At 47.6% G+C, this 15,603-nt stretch overlaps 1 protein-coding gene and 1 pseudogene across 10 annotated transcripts in view; both read left to right on the top strand.

Moving 5' to 3' along the window:
- The window catches only part of KCNN1 (potassium calcium-activated channel subfamily N member 1), a 109,600-nt gene that overhangs the window by 26,874 nt on the left and 67,123 nt on the right, over window positions 1–15,603 (top strand). The window contains exon 2 of one of the 10 annotated variants that reach the window (XM_061601546.1): window positions 690–751. The exons of the other annotated variants lie outside the window; for them this stretch is intronic. The gene's annotated coding sequence lies outside the window, so the exon portion shown is untranslated. The remainder of the gene's footprint in view (window positions 1–689; window positions 752–15,603) is intronic. 10 annotated transcript variants of the gene reach the window in all.
- On the top strand, window positions 2,928–3,046 carry LOC133373020 (5S ribosomal RNA; annotated as a pseudogene).

Below are 15,603 nucleotides of genomic sequence, written 5' to 3'. Positions count from 1 at the left end.
CCCTGAGACCCTGCACGACTACATCCCTGCAAAGAACCCTTGTATCTATGAGAGAAGGGGGAGGGGTTAGACGGAGAGAGAGGCTGACTTGCCCCTTTCTTGAGTACTGTTGTAGTACTAAGATAGGAGATTGATAGCAATATGAGAAAAAAATAGATCAAGACGAGGTGGAAACACTAAAAAACTCCATCCCTTGGCAGGTCAGCCTGTCAGTTCGGCCACCTGCTTGCTGAAAGAGACAATTTAGTGAATGCAGAGACCTTTCCGCTTAAGAAATCCTATCAGCAGTCGTGGCAGGATTTTCTTTTTTTAAAAGTATTCCGCAAGGCTTTATTTATAAAAACGATACAGAGTAAGGGTTTGTTTATTAAAAATGGCCCAGGGCGTTCTGTGTGTGTGATCCAACCCATTCAGACGGGGCATTGGGCTGTCAGGAATGGCCTCATTGAGATGGAAGGGAATGAGGCCAGTTAGAGGACTTCAGATCGGAGAGTTCTCTTGGAACAGTTCCACCTCCTGATCTCTCAGAGGTGGGCTGTAGGTAGAGACTCCCATTTTCAGTTACGTTCAGCAGGGTCTGTATGGGGAGGGGAGATAGGAGGCTCTGTCTGTGTGTGTGTGTGTGTAATTCACTGCCTTCAGGTACCACTTGTAGTTTCACTTTGCTAAGATGACTCCCTTTTCTGCAGAAGCCTTCTCCTACAAAACCCCACTGATTGACCCCTCCCCATTTGAGGAGAATACGAACAAGGTACGCGATCAGTCCCAACCAGTGGTGTAACGGCAAATTCAGAAGTTCAGGGTCCCTTCATGGTAGTCACAGCCATGCATCCCCCCTTTTTTTTGCTATGGGTTGGGAATGAGATCCTTGTGAATGTCTTCTCCCACAATAACAGATGTCCCTATGAGCCAATCAGCAAGAAAGGGGAGAGTGTCAGCTACTGAAGAGAGTCTTCTCAGTGGCCAACTCGTCTCCTTTCACTCTGATTGGCTCCAATCAGCAGGAAAGGACAAGGAAGCATGTTAGAAGACTCTTCTCAGTGGTTAACACACTCCCCTCTCATGCCGATTGGCTGGTAGGATGCTGCAGACCCTGGGACTCTGCTTCCAAAATAGTAAAGGGTCTAACACCCCCCAGACTACTACACCACTGGTTCCAACAAAGGCTCCTAATGTTTTTTGAAAAGGGAGAAATGGGTTATAAAACTGATGAGTTTTTAAGGAAGAGTGCTGTCTGCAGCACTGTTCTTCAACCTTGGGTCCCTAGAGGGTGTCAAACTGCAGCTCCCATCAGCCCCAGCCAGCTTAGCCAATGGCCAGGGATGATGGGAGTTGGAGCCCGACAGCATCCGGGGACCCAAGGTTGAAGAACACTTGTTACAGCAAGGGTTCTTTACCTGTGGTCCATGGAGTCCGTGGGCTTGAGGGGGTCTGTGAACCAGGTGCAAAAAAACCCCCACCCAATTTCAGTTGCATTTATTTATTTATGGGGGTCCACAGCTTTTGTGTATTTCTCAAAGGGGTCCTTGACCAAAAAAAAGGTGAAGAACGACTGATTTACGCTGATTGGCAGGAGATCTCCAGAGTTTCAGGCAGGAGTGTCCCCCACCCATGGAGAAGCCAGGGGTCAAATCTGGGACTTTCCATGTGCAGAGCAGGCGCTCTGCTGCTGAACACCAATGTGCATGGCACTGTGGTGGCCCGCGTGGCATTGACATGGCACAAGTTACAGCCCTGGTGATGACTCTTATGGGCCAGCTGTGTTGGACAGTTGCCTCCAGAGAGCCCCCGAAGGTGGACACCAAGGTGACAGCCATCCTTGACTGTCAGCCTCTGGCATATGGCCTTCAAAGGTAGACTTCTACTACATGTGGAGGCACTGTCTAGTTCTCACGGCCATGAGCCTTCACTGGGACCTCTCCTTTCTTCGTGAACTTGTCTAAACACCCTTGTCATTAAGGACCTAATTGTTGGGAGTAACGCACCAATGCATGTTACACGTGACCTGATCCAAGGGGGGGGGAGGATAGAAAGAAAGGCAATCTATTCTTCCCTCTGCTGATTCCTCCTCAGAAATGTTTGTTGTTTTTGCAAACTTTGCTCCTCCCCTTCCTCTCTTCTCTTCCTGACTTTGTGCTCAGTTAGCGAGCAATGGCTCCTGGGGTGGAAGCTGCATGGCTGCATCAGCGTGTATGCCTTCACCTCTTTGTAGTCATAAACCTTAAGTTTATTTATTCTTTCAGCTACCAGACTAGTTATTTCTGCACTCTGCTTCAATATGTATCTACCAAAAACGTTAACAATAACAGGATATCTAATCCAGTGTCTCATTTCAGACACGCGGGAAGCCCCCAAGCAGGGGGTTGTGAGGTGACACCTCACCCCTGCTGCTGCCCCCCGCCCCCATGTGGCTGGTGTTACATGATAGACTGCCTCTGGAGCTGGAGGTTTTCCCTGGACGTCCGTCTCTCCTTCCCACCAGCCTTTTTAATGGCACGGACAGACATTATGGAGGAAATGGGCCAGACCACTGCAGAGGACTGAGCCAAGCTCCTGAAGAACGTCTGTAGGCTCTGTGGTCAGAGCATCTGCCTGGCACGCAGAAGGTCCCGAGTTCAGTCCCCACTGGCATCTCCAGGTAGGGCAGAGAGAGAACCCCTGAGTATGAAACCCTGGAGAGCTGCTGCCAGTCAGTGCAGACAATACTGTGCTAGATGGACCATTGGGTCTGACTCGGGATCAGGCAGCATTTGATGTTCCTGGGTACCCTTCCTCTGTGGAAGAGGGACCCTCCCATGATTTGAACTATTATCTTCAGTGCGGAGATGGTGGGAAGCTCAAGGAGTTTTTGCTTTCGTTTCCTCCTTCCTTATCTTTATGTATTTATTGATTTATTATTGATTTAACAAGATATATATTATATATAAGCCTAGGGCCATACTACCCTGAATACGCCCAATCTCGTCTGATCTCGGAAGCTAAGCAGGGTCAGGCCTGGTTAGTACGTGGGTGGGAGACTGCCTGGGAATACCGGCTGCCATAGGCTTAGAGGGAGGCAATGGTGAACCACCTCTGAATACCTCTTGCCATGAAAACCTGATGACTATATCCAAAAGGATTCATAGGGTCGCCATAAGTCGTAATCAACTTGAAGGCATAGAACAACAACCAATATTAGATAGATAAATAGATAGATAGATAGATATTGCTTAATTGACAAAGCGGTTTACATAAAACCATATAAAATATTCATATAAAATCAGACTTTTGAGAACAAGTAGGCATAAGGTTGATCAAGATATAGATCAGCCGCTTTAAAAACAAATAGGCATGAAGCGTCTAAAAGCCTGGGTGATGACTTGCCTGTCCAAATCCATTTTGAGCGGGCGCCAAATGCAGCGAAAGAGCCCGCCTAATATTAATAGGGGCATTGACATTTAATGCATATTAATAAATATCAATCCATATTAAGATGTCGCTTTGACGCAGTATGCTTCTGAACACCAGTTGCCGGAAGCCGCAGGAGGAGAGAGTTGCTCTTGCGCTCAAGGTCCTGCTTGCGGGCTTCCCATAATGGGCATCTGGTTGGCTGCGGTGAGAACAGGAGGATGGACTAGATGGGCCCCTGTTGGCCTGATCTTTCTTATGGAGGCCTATTGTGATAGAAGAACCTCCATGTTCAGGGAGAGTCTACCTCCGAATACCAGTTGCCGGAAACACAGGAAGGGAGAGTTGCTCTTGTGCTCAGGTCCTGCTTTTGGGCTTCCCGTAATGGGCATATGGTTGGCCACTGTAGGCACAGGACGGTGACCTAGATGGCCCCGATCCAGTTGCTGTGGGGCTCTTCTTAAGTTCTCAACCCCATAAGCTCCAGAGCCACTGTCGGGTCACTTTTGTTGTGTATTTGTGATCTGCAAGGCTGGGTAACTCTGACAGCAGAAAGTGACCTCAAAAGGCATCCGAAAGAGAGCCTTCGGGGAAGATCTCGAGGTGCTGAGGGGAGGCAAGGAGAGCGCTTGCCTTATGTGACAAGCCACACAGTGGCGAGATGGGGGGGCAGGCACAGGAGGCAGTGCGCTGGTTTTGATCACGTTGCTGCTGGTGCAGGGAGGATTTATTTATTTATTTATTTATTGTACTTATATACCGCCCCATAGCTGAAGCTCTCTGGGCGGTTTGCAATAACTAAAAACATTAAAAAGAAATATACACATTTAAAAACACGTCTTTTGAAAACAATTTAAAACACAATTTAAATTTTTTTTAAAATGGATTGTGGCCTTTGGCTCTCCACTTCCTGGTGGAGGAGAGTTAAGAAGCAGAATGTAATTAAGAAGCCTTATACTGTTGGTCCATCTAGCTCAGCGTTGTCTACACTGACTGGCAGCAGCTCTCCAGGAGAGACGGGTATTCCCAGCCCACTAGGCTGTAGTTCCAGATCTTTAGGATTCTGAGTCCTCTGGCAAGGTCATGAACGCCATGTGAGCAGTCGCATCCCCAGGCCCCGAATCAACCTGTTCCAGAGGGTTAGATCAGTGATTCTCAAACGGTGCGCCCAGGCACACTGGTGCGCCCTAAGAGGTGGCTAGGTGTGCCTCAAATATTATGCAAGTATATTTTAAAAATGAGAAGAAAACCATTTGTATAGGGTAAGTAATAGCTTTCTATAGTTTATTTATATTCATAGTTTAAAATATATTAATATATTCTTAATTTTGTACACCAAAGTGCGCCAGAAATTTTTTATATGTTTTACAGTGTGCCACAAACTGAAAAAGTTTGAGAACCACTGGGTTAGATGAAACTGGGACTTGTCATGCTGTCTTGTGAATTGTCTTTGGGTAGGAATTATTTCAAGCCAAGACAGGAAAAGGTTTTTTAAAAAGAATGATGAAAGATAAAATTGCAGGCAGGTAGAACATTTGTATCATTGGGATGAAGTTTGTCCTGAGTGCCTTTGGCTGGCGTTGAGCCCTCTAGAGAAAGGGGCTGAAATTGCAGACAGGAACATGGCTTCGTGGAAGAGCATCCGCTTTGCGCGCAGAAGGTCCCACTTTCGGTCCCCAATGGCATCTCCAGGGAGGGCTGGGGATGTCCAGTGGCGAGCCATTGCTGCCAGTCAGTGCAGACAGTACTGAGGGAGGTGTATCCTAACTCAGTATGAGGCAGCTTCCTATGTTCCTATTTAAGTCATCCCTTTTTTTTCAGAATCATGAGGACTGGAATCTTAATTTATTTCAAAAGCTATTGATGTGGAGGGCCTTGAACCTCAGGGAGACACTGAACAATTTTCAACCTTCCTAGACTTAACCCCCTGCATAATTTCTAGACTAATGGCCAAGTGAAATCCACCTGACCTCTCTGAAGGTTGATGTTTTGAAGTCTTCATTGTTGTTGTTGTTGTTGTTAATAATAATAATAATACTATTGCTACTACTGCCATCCTCGTCAAATCATAGAATCATAGAATAGTAGAGTTGGAAGGGGCCGCTGCTCAATGCAGGAATCCAAATCAAAGCATTCCCAACATATGGCTGTCCAGCAAATGAAGATAAGAAACAATTATTTTCTACTTGCAAAACAAAAATGGGTTGTATTATACTCAGAATAGATCCATTGAAACTAGTAGAGATTAGTTACTCATGATAATGAATTTCAATGGGTGGCATTCAATGCCGGTCCTACTCAGGGTAGACCTCTTGCAGTTAATGGACATGACTAACTCAGGTTCAGATGCCAGAACATCATTTAGCAAAAATTTGCTTCTTGGAACTACAAAACCGAGAAGGTTGGGCACAATGTTGTAGAGGCCTGATGCTCAGTTACTCGATCCCTTCAGCTGTGATAACGCAGGATTTACCCGGACATGAGAGTCGGGATCTAGTTTTTGGTAAAGACGCTCAAAAAGATCTTGAATATATAAAGAACTGTAAGTCTGCCATTTGGTACGCTAAAATCAAACTGGACCATGAAAGAGCTACTTATTTGCGGGAGTTAACTTCCTTCCCTATAAGGCGTGTTTTTACTCAGCTCAGGTTTCAGTCGATGCCTACTGAATATCTGGCTGGTAGATACGCCGAAAAACCATCAAAAGATTGCTTGTGTATATATGGATCAGGACAAATTGAAGGCATGGAACATTATATTTTATATTGCCCTTTATATAATTCTCCAAGGGTCAAGTTCATCCTTCCTCTTCTGACTTCCCTAGAAAGCCAGCCAGACGAGTTTAAGATCAGATGGCTGCTGGCAGATACAGACAACTTTATCACCTACAGAGTAGCTCTGTTTGCATTAGCCGCAGCAAAGATCAGAATGGCTTTTCTTAAACACACTAGTTTTAAAGCAAGTGGGAGCTCATTTGATTGTGCTTCTAATGTAAATGAATGTAGAAAATTTTAGTTTCTTCTTTTAAAGTTTCAGGGTTTTATTCATGTAAACTGGACCAAAATCCAACGTTTTATAATTGTTTACAAATATGTTACTTGTATGTTTTATATTGTCATGGCCATTGGCTAAAACAATAAAGGATACTTGATATTGATACTAAAAACTCAGGTTCATTAGGTCTGCTCTGAGTGGGACTTAGTTAAATTCACCCCAATAGGTTTACGCTGAGTAGGTCTAACACTGGATACAGACCAATGCGTGTGGGACTCCTGTCTGGTAAAGAGGCAGCATGCCTCCTTCTAGATCCTAATAATTAAATCAAATCCAACCAACCATTCAAAGGTTTCTCGTTTGAAACGAGAAGCTCATTCATTATGCACAATGCCCACCGCCTCTCGAGTTCCCTCAATGCTCAGATGCTGCCAATGCGATCTTTGATCAGTTGTTGATTTAACAAGTGTGCGCAGGATTGTGGCGTTCAGTTGACTTCCAGTCTGATCTTCCTTGGTTGGAAGCGCATCCCGACATCTCCCGTCGAGTTGCTGACAATGCCAGCATGCGCTTCAGCGACAAGGGCCGGGCTCCCACTGAAGAGATGAGGCGGCATGAACAGATCTCCCCAATAAAACTGAAAAATGGCTCCGAGGGGCTCAAATCAGCCTTGTTGACCTCGGAGGTCAGAGATATGGGGGATATCTGTGGGCTCCAACTCTCATGATCTCTGACCATTGGCTATGCTGGTTGCCAGAAGATGGGCAACAGCTGGAGGATCACTTGGGTAAAGGTTGGGCCAGGTGGATCAATTTATCTGACATGGTATAAAACCAGGTTCCCATGATCTATCCATCTATCCATCTATCCATCCATCTATCTATCTATCATCTCCATCCTGTGCATATCTGTCTGTCTCTCTAATCTCCATCCTGTGCATATCTGTCTGTCTCTCTAATCTCCATCCTGTGCATATCTGTCTGTCTCTCTCTCTCCATCCTGTGCATCTCTCTCTCTCTCTAGATTTATATCTTGCGTTGTTGCCAAACTCTCTCAGCAGGAAAGGACAAGGAAGCATGTTAGAAGACTCTTCTCAGTGGCTAACACACTCCCCTTTCATGCTGATTGGCTGGTAGGATGCTGAAGACATTGGGACCCTGCTTCCAAAAAAGTATAGGGTCTAAGACACACACCCCAAGACCCCAGACGACTACACCACTGGTCCTAACAAAGGCTCCTAACATTTTTTAAAAGGGCGGAAACGAGTTATAAAACTGGTGAGTTTTTAAGGGAAATTTAGGAAGCATGTCAGAAACCCCTTCTCAATGGCTAACACTCTCCCCTTTACATCTCCCCTTTATGTTGGAGACATAAAGTCCCTGCTCCCAAAAAAAGTAAGGATCCTAAGACCCCCAGAGACTCTGGATGACTATGCCCCTGGAGGGCATCTGCTTAATCTCAACGGGCAGGGAGTTCCACAGGATAGGCGCTGTTCCACTGAAGGACCTATTCCTTGCAAGGTTTGAGCGGGCATTTTGGGGGAAAGGGACGTTTTACTCTCTCTCTCTGCAGTTTCTCTGGTCTAATTCCTCTCCATAATTCATTGGGCTGGCGGGGGGGGGGAGTACACAGGCATGATCAAGTAAGGGAGGGGGTGATATCAGCAGATCCAATCATAGACCGGCAGCCTCACATCTCCTTTGACTGCAGATCCGGGGCTCTCTCCAAAAAAAACAAAAAAAACCCCAGCAACTGCAGGGTTTTTCTATTTTAAAGGGTGAAACAGGATATCATTCAAGAACTCTGTGCAAACTAGCAGGGGGTGAAGTGGCCAGTTAGGAAGGGCAGGGTCCCTTCACGACAGTGACAGCCGCGCCCCCTCGCTGCCACGCCCCCTCTAAGGTGATACAACCTCCTAAGGTTATAGAATGATCTGGCCAGGTTTAAAGACTGCTTTCTGCTACTCCGTCCTTGTGAATGCCTTCTTCCTCAACAACAGAGGTTCCTAGGAGCTGCTCAGCATGGAAGGGGAGCCTCTTAGCTACCGAGAAGGGTCTTCTCAGGGGCTGACTCGCCTCCTTTCACGCTGATTCGCTGCGATCAGCAGGGAAGGACAAGGAGGCATGTGAGAAGACTCTTCTCAGTGGGCTGACACACTCTCCCTTTCATGCTGATTGGCTTGTAGGATGCTGGAGACATAGGGAACCTGCTCTCAAAAGAAGTAAGAGATCAAAGAACCCCGCTCCTGAGACCTTGGATGACTGCACCCTGCACAATCACTAACCTTTACCATCAGTCACTTTTTCCGCTAAAAAAAAAAAGCCCCCTAAGGTACAGGCCCTTGTCAGATGCCCGAGGATGCCAACCCGTGGCGCTGTCCCTGCTTAACCCTGTCATAAAGCGGTGCAGACCAAGCAGGTCTACTGCTTCCCAAAAAAAGTAAGGGGCCTGAGACCCTCTGAGGCCCTGGATGGCTACACCCCAATGTGCGAGACTCCTCCAGCAGCAGAGTTTGCATTTACGAGCTGTTGCCATTCTCTGTTCAGAGTCTGGCTTCTAATCAGCGAAGGACACCCCTGATTCGGGCTGGAGGCTCTTCCTAGTTTCTGGCTTTTCTCAAGACACTAAACGCCGAGCGCAGAGAGGCTATTTGAAAGTTAATTTATATGGATATGAGCGACAGGAAGTGTTTTCTTCTGCCTGCCTCTTAGATTTCTCTCTGTCTCCTCCCCCCCCCCTTCCCACAGGAGCATTCATCAGCTCAGTACATTTTTAAGAAAGTGGGTTGCTGCCTGTCACTGGCAGAGCTCCTTTCTCTGAGGCGAAGGGCGCGCAGGGGGTAATGGAAGTACCATACGTGTGTCCTTTCCAGCACTGTCAACGCCGAGAGGCACGACTCTAGCAGGGCCTGAGCGATTTGGCTGAACTTTGTGGGGCCCTCTAGATCTGGGGAAGAGCGCTCTGCGGCAGAAAAGCTGCAGAACTGTACAGATCCTTGCATCCTTGTCGCCAGAGGGCCCATGGCTTAGTTGCAGGTTACTTGTTTTGCATGCAGAAGGTTCAATCCCCAGCAGCTCCAGGCAGGGCTGGGAAAGTCTCCCTGCCTGATCCCCTAGAAACCTGCTGCCAGTCAGTGTGGGTAATACTGAGCTAGATGGACCAATGGTCTGCTTGAGGATAAATCAGCCCCCCCTTTTTTTAGAACCATGAGGACTAGGATCTTGCTTTGTTTTTAGGGGAAGGGCCACAGCTCGGGTTTTGCATGCAAGAGGACTTGGGTTGAATCCCTGGCATTTCCAGTTAAAAGGATTTCAGGGGAGGAAAAGGCCTCTCTCCGCCTGAGATATCGGAAGGCCGTTGTCTGTTGGAGTTGACCAGCAATGGGCCTGATGGGAGTTGTAGTCCGAAAGGTCTGGAGGACACACAGTTTGGGAAGGCTGATGTACCTTGATGGCCTGGCTCAGTAGAAGACAACTTCCTGCGTCGATAAGGGCCTGGGTGCGGTGACTAGGCAGGGGGACGAAATTTATTTTATTTATTATTTCAATTTATATACCGCCCTTAGCAGAATAGCTCTCAGGGCGGTGAACAAACAAGATAAAATACAATATATCATAGTAAAAAATCACAAAAACATGTACAAACAAACAACAAAAAGCACAACAAAAACGAAATACAACACAAATTAAGAAGGATACATGTTAAAAGTAGAAAGATTAAGAAAATTAAAAGATTAAAATGCCTGGGAGCATAAAAAGGTCTTTACCTGGCGCCGGAAAGATAGAAGTGTAGGCGCCAGGCGTACCTCTTCGGGGAGGCTGTTCCACAACTCAGGGGCCACCACAGAAAAGGCCCTAGATCTAGTAACCACCCTCCGGGCTTCCCAATGAGCTGGTACCCGGAGGAGGGCCTTAGATTCTGAACGAAGTGAGCGGGTAGGTTCATAGTGGGAGAGGCGTTCCACAAGGTATTGAGGTCCCACGCCGTGTAAGGCTTTATAGGTCAAAACCAGCACCTTGAATCTCGCCTGGAAGCAAATAGGGAGCCAGTGCAGACGTGCCAGAATAGGTGTTATATGCGAAGACCGACTGGTCCTCGTCAATAGTCTGGCAGCCGCGTTCTGCACCAGCTGAAGCTTCCGAACTGTCTTCAAGGGCAGCCCTACGTAGAGCGCATTACAGTAATCCAATCTTGAAGTTACCAGAGCATGAACAACGGAGGCGAGGTCGTCCCTGTCCAGATAGGGGCGTAGTTGGGCTACCAGACGAAGATGGTAAAATGCATTCCGTGCCACCGAGGCCACTTGGGCCTCGAGAGACAAGGAAGAATCGAAAAGAACCCCCAAACTACATACCTGTTCTTTCAGGGGGAGTGTAACCCCATCCAGAACAGGGTGAACATCCACCATCTGAGCAGGGAAGGCGTTCACCAGCAGTGTCTCGGTCTTGTCTGGATTGAGTCTCAGTTTATTAGCTCTCATCCAGTCCATTATCGCAGTCAGGCAACGGTTCAGCACATCAACAGACTCACCTGAAGAAGATGAAAAGGAGAAATAGAGCTGCGTGTCATCAGCATATTGATGGCAACGCACTCCAAAACTCCTGATGACCGCACCCAGCGGCTGCATGTAGATGTTAAAAAGCATGGGGGACAAGACCGACCCCTGAGGGACTCCACAATGGAGAGTCCATGGTGTCGAGTGATGTTCCCCAAGCACTACCTTCTGGTGACGGTCCGCGAAGTAGGAGCGGAACCACTGCCAAGCAGTGCCCCCGACACCCAACTCCGCGAGTCTCCCCAGAAGGATACCATGGTCGATGGTATCAAACGCCGCTGAGAGATCAAGGAGAATCAACAGAGTCACACTCCCCCTGTCCCTCTCCTGACAAAGGTCATCATACAGGGCGACCAAGGCTGTTTCGGTGCCAAAACCGGGCCTAAAACCGGATTGAAACGGATCTAGATAATCGGTTTCATCCAAGAGCGCGTGGAGCTGGCCGGCAACCACCCGTTCCAAAACCTTGCCCAAAAAAGGGACATTCGCCACCGGTCTATAGTTGTTCAAGTTATCTGGGTCCAAGGAGGGTTTCTTTAAAAGAGGTCTCACTACTGCCTCCTTGAGGCTACCAGGGACTACTCCCTCCCTCAAGGAGGCATTAACCACTTCCTTGGCCCAACCGGTGGTCCCAGCCCTGCTAGCTTTCACTAGCCAAGATGGGCAAGGATCCAGAACAGATGTGGTTGCCCGAACCATTCCAAGCACCTTGTCCACTTCCTTGAGCTGCACCAACTGAAACTCATCCAATAATGAAGGACAAGGCCGTGCTCCGGACACTTCAATGGATTCATCTGTCGCAACATCGGAGTCAAGATCCCTGCGGATACATGCGATCTTATCTTGAAAGTGTCCAGCAATTTCGTTGCAGTAGGCTTCCGATGTTTCCGTAGTATCGTTTTCGCCGCTGCTGGGACCGTGTTGCTGCCGGGGACTTCGTCGCTGCGGCTCGTGTTGCCGCCATCGCCGCCGCTGGTTGCGGGCAAGCGGTGACAACGGCGGCGCGGGCCGCAGCGCAGAGTCCCCCGCAGCGGCACGCCCCACAGCAGCAGCGACAACGCCCGCATGCAAGCAGGCCGACAGTGGCAACGGCGGCGGCGTGGGCTGCGGCGACAGAATCCCCAACAGCGGCACGCCCCCCGGCAGCAGCGACAACGTCCGTATGCAATAGATGGTATCTCTCCTCATAGATGTTCTTGTAGGCTTCTAAAACTGCCGGATGGTCTTCTACTTCTTCCAGCTTCTGCCAGATTTAGTTTAAGATGTAACGGGCGCCTGTAGATGGTATCTCTCCTCATAGATGTTCTTGTAATCTATAGGTGTCCGTCACTCCCAGGTCCCAGATCTGCAACAGTCAATGAGCATCCGCCAAAGCAGGAAAGTGCAGATACCCCACAGAGTGTCACAGATGCAACTCAGCTAAACACTAGCCGCCATAACACCACAACGTTATTCAATATCAGCTCTCCTGTTGGGCTATATTCAATCAGCATCCTCCTCCACTCAAGACTGCTGAAACATAGATAACAAAGCATGGCCTACAGAGGCCTCTCACAAACATTCATCAGCAGTATTCACCCAACAGGGTGGAACCAGCTCAACAGTCAAAGTAGATGATAAACTTAAAATATCTTTTTGTCTTTTTCTTCTTAGTTCCACAGCTTGCATTTCCAGGCGAACCGATCAAATTTGCGCTTTCTGGAACAGCAGCAGAGCCGAAACGCGGCCGGCCTTACCCGAATTTTGCAATGTGGTTGCCCAATTGCACAGTGTTTGCAAACGTGCATGCGGTAAAGGAAAGCATGCATCAGAATGAAGATATTAGTGAGAACAGCATACCCAAAATGCATTGCATTGCACTTTACTCAAAACCACGTATTAAAAAAACGTGCTTCTCTGGAGAAACTGACTCCATAATACTGATGAATTTTCATGGGGGTTGTGTGGGGAAGTGAATTTCAGACTGAAACTGTGAGAACGTAGTCGTGACTCAGGAATCCCACGGCCGTTTTTCATGAGACCCCAATTGCTCGTGCTCAGTAGATGTCTCTTCCTCAGGACCCGCTAATTCCCAGTATCAGATCCTGAGTTTTTTTGGGGGGGCGCTCACTAATTTCCTTCATTCTTCCTTTCCATGGAAGCCGCTGAGTCACCCTTGCCTTGCAATTACCCTGACAGCCCTTTGGTTCTGGGCCGAGAACATCTTGGCGGGTGTCAGGACAGGGAAAATATTGGTGCCAAAGCTTTGAATCCCATAGGGTGTAATTAGCCGCCCCAGGAATATCATTCCAGTAAGGCTGTAAGGAACCTTGTGGCGGGTGGAACAAAGCCCCCCGTTCAGGGGAGAGGGAGGGGAACCACAAAGGCGGCGCACTTCAGGTACAATTGCAGCCTGGCAGAGGGGATGCGAGGTGTGATTGGCACAAGAGGCCCTCCCAGAGTCGCTAAATGCTCACGACCGGGAAGGGGGGAGCACCCGGGGATGGGTAAATGGGTGCCTTTCCAAAGTGTGGAGCCTGTTCTCAGGTTGGGCTCACAGCAAGAAGAGGTGGCTTATGCTGGGGGGGGGGTTGTGTGGTTGGCATATTTCTGTGTGGGAGGGTTGGCTGTTATTGATGTCGCCGACATGAGAGAAAAATAAGGATGTTTAGCCATCTTTTCCTATGACTGCAGCTCAGTTTGTCTGTCTTTATACAGTTGAAATATTTTAGGAGTGTAAAGATTAGACTTCTATGTATGGATGTGAAAGCTGGACAGTGAAAAAAGCGGATAAGAGAAAAATCAACTCATTTGAAATGTGGTGTTGGAGGAGAGCTTTGCACATTCCATGGACTGCGAAAAAGACAAATAATTGGGTGTTAGAACAAATTAAACCAGAACTGTCACTAGAAGCTAAAATGATGAAACTGAGGTTATCATGCTTTGGCCACATCATGAGAAGACACGATTCACTAGAAAAGACCATAATGCTGGGAAAAACAGAAGGGAGTAGAAAAAGAGGAAGGCCAAACAAGACATGGGTTGATTCCGTAAAGGAAGCCACAGGCCTGAACTTACAAGATCTGAACAGGGCGGTTCACGACAGATGCTATTGGAGGTCGCTGATTCATAGGGTCACCAAAGGTCGTAATCGACTTGAAGGCACGTATCAACAACAAAAGACTCTTCTTGATATTCATAATTTTCTCTCTGTGGACTGATGCAGTTGTTTGCTCATAGCTGTTGACTGTGCCCATAACACATTACCTGTTGTTGTTATGTGCCTTCAAGTCGATTGCGACTTATGGCGACCCTATGACTTAGTGACCTCCAATAGCATCTATTATAAACTACCCTGTTCAGATCTTGTAAGTTCTTGTAACTTCCTTGATGGAGTCAATCCATCTCTTGCTTGGCCTTCCTCTTTTTCTCCTTCCTTCTGTTTTTCCCAGCATGATTGTCTTTCCTAATGAATCATGTCTTCTCATGATGCGTCCGAAGTATGATAACCTCAGTTTCATCGTATGAGCTTCTAGCGATAGTTCTGGTATGACAGACAAAAGAGAGGACTTCTTCCCACAGTGCAGAGTGAAACTCTGGAAATTGCTGCCACAAGAGGCAATGATGGCCACCAACTTGGACGGCTTTAAAAGATGAGACAAATGCATGGAGGAGAAGGCAGTTAATGGCTACTAGCCACAATGGCTATGCTTAGCCTCCACGGTCAGATGCAGGATCCTTCTGGATATCAGATTCTGGAAATCCCAAGGACAGGAGAGCTGCTCTCTCAGGTCCTGCTTGTGGGCTTCCCACGGGCATCTGTTTGGGAACTGAGAACTGGATGCAGGACTAGGTGGGCCCCATTTGGCCTGATCCCAGCAGGCTGTTCTTATGTTTTTCTTAAGAGGCGCTTTATATTGTCTCTTCAGTTTTTTTCATCCCCCAAGATTTATTTATCTGAAATGTCCTTTGGATAATATTACGCTCGTATCTTTCACGAACCAAAATGCCTCCACTGATCAGCCGCTGCTGAGTTTAAAATACAGGCATTTGCTTTTGAACGGCTTTGTGGATTTTAGCTGGGTTTTGTTTCTGAGTGGCTTGGAGAGCTTTTGGAGCAAGCAGTTTGTAAATTTTCAAAATGAAGAAAGGAATGAACTCTTTCCAAATGGGTGGTTCGTCTCTTGGGCCCTTCTCCTCGCTGGGATAGAGTAAGGACCTCGCTTTTGTAGCACGGGGGGAGAGCTCACACTAGACCCTCAACTAACTTTAAGTTGCATTCCTGCATTGAGCAGGGGGTTGGACTTGATGGCCTTATAGGGCCCCTCCAATTCTGTGATTCTCTGATAAGCAACTATCACAATGAAAAGGGCCCCAGAAATGACAATGCAATCGGCAGCAACAGGAGTCTGTAGCCAAGGATGAAAGGATCTGTCCACTGTGGCTGTTTTATCCCCCCCCCCCTTGAATCCTGTTCTCCACATTTCTGCCTCAATCTGCAAATTTGATTGGTTGGGTTTCTTGCCCTCAAGAAAATTCACCTGCACTTTAGTCCGAATTTCTCCTAAGAAACACATTTTGGCATGCACAGTTTTGACAACACACATTTCTGCAGCCATTTCCCTGAATATGATGCATTGTTGTATGTTCTTTCTCAGCTGTCTGCATTTTTAGGCACACGTCCCCGT

Source organism: Rhineura floridana, chromosome 18 (assembly GCF_030035675.1).
Source record: "Rhineura floridana isolate rRhiFlo1 chromosome 18, rRhiFlo1.hap2, whole genome shotgun sequence".
Taxonomy (NCBI): domain Eukaryota; kingdom Metazoa; phylum Chordata; class Lepidosauria; order Squamata; family Rhineuridae; genus Rhineura; species Rhineura floridana.
Note: the sequence above shows the minus strand (reverse complement) of the source record. Positions and strands in the feature narration are given on the sequence as shown.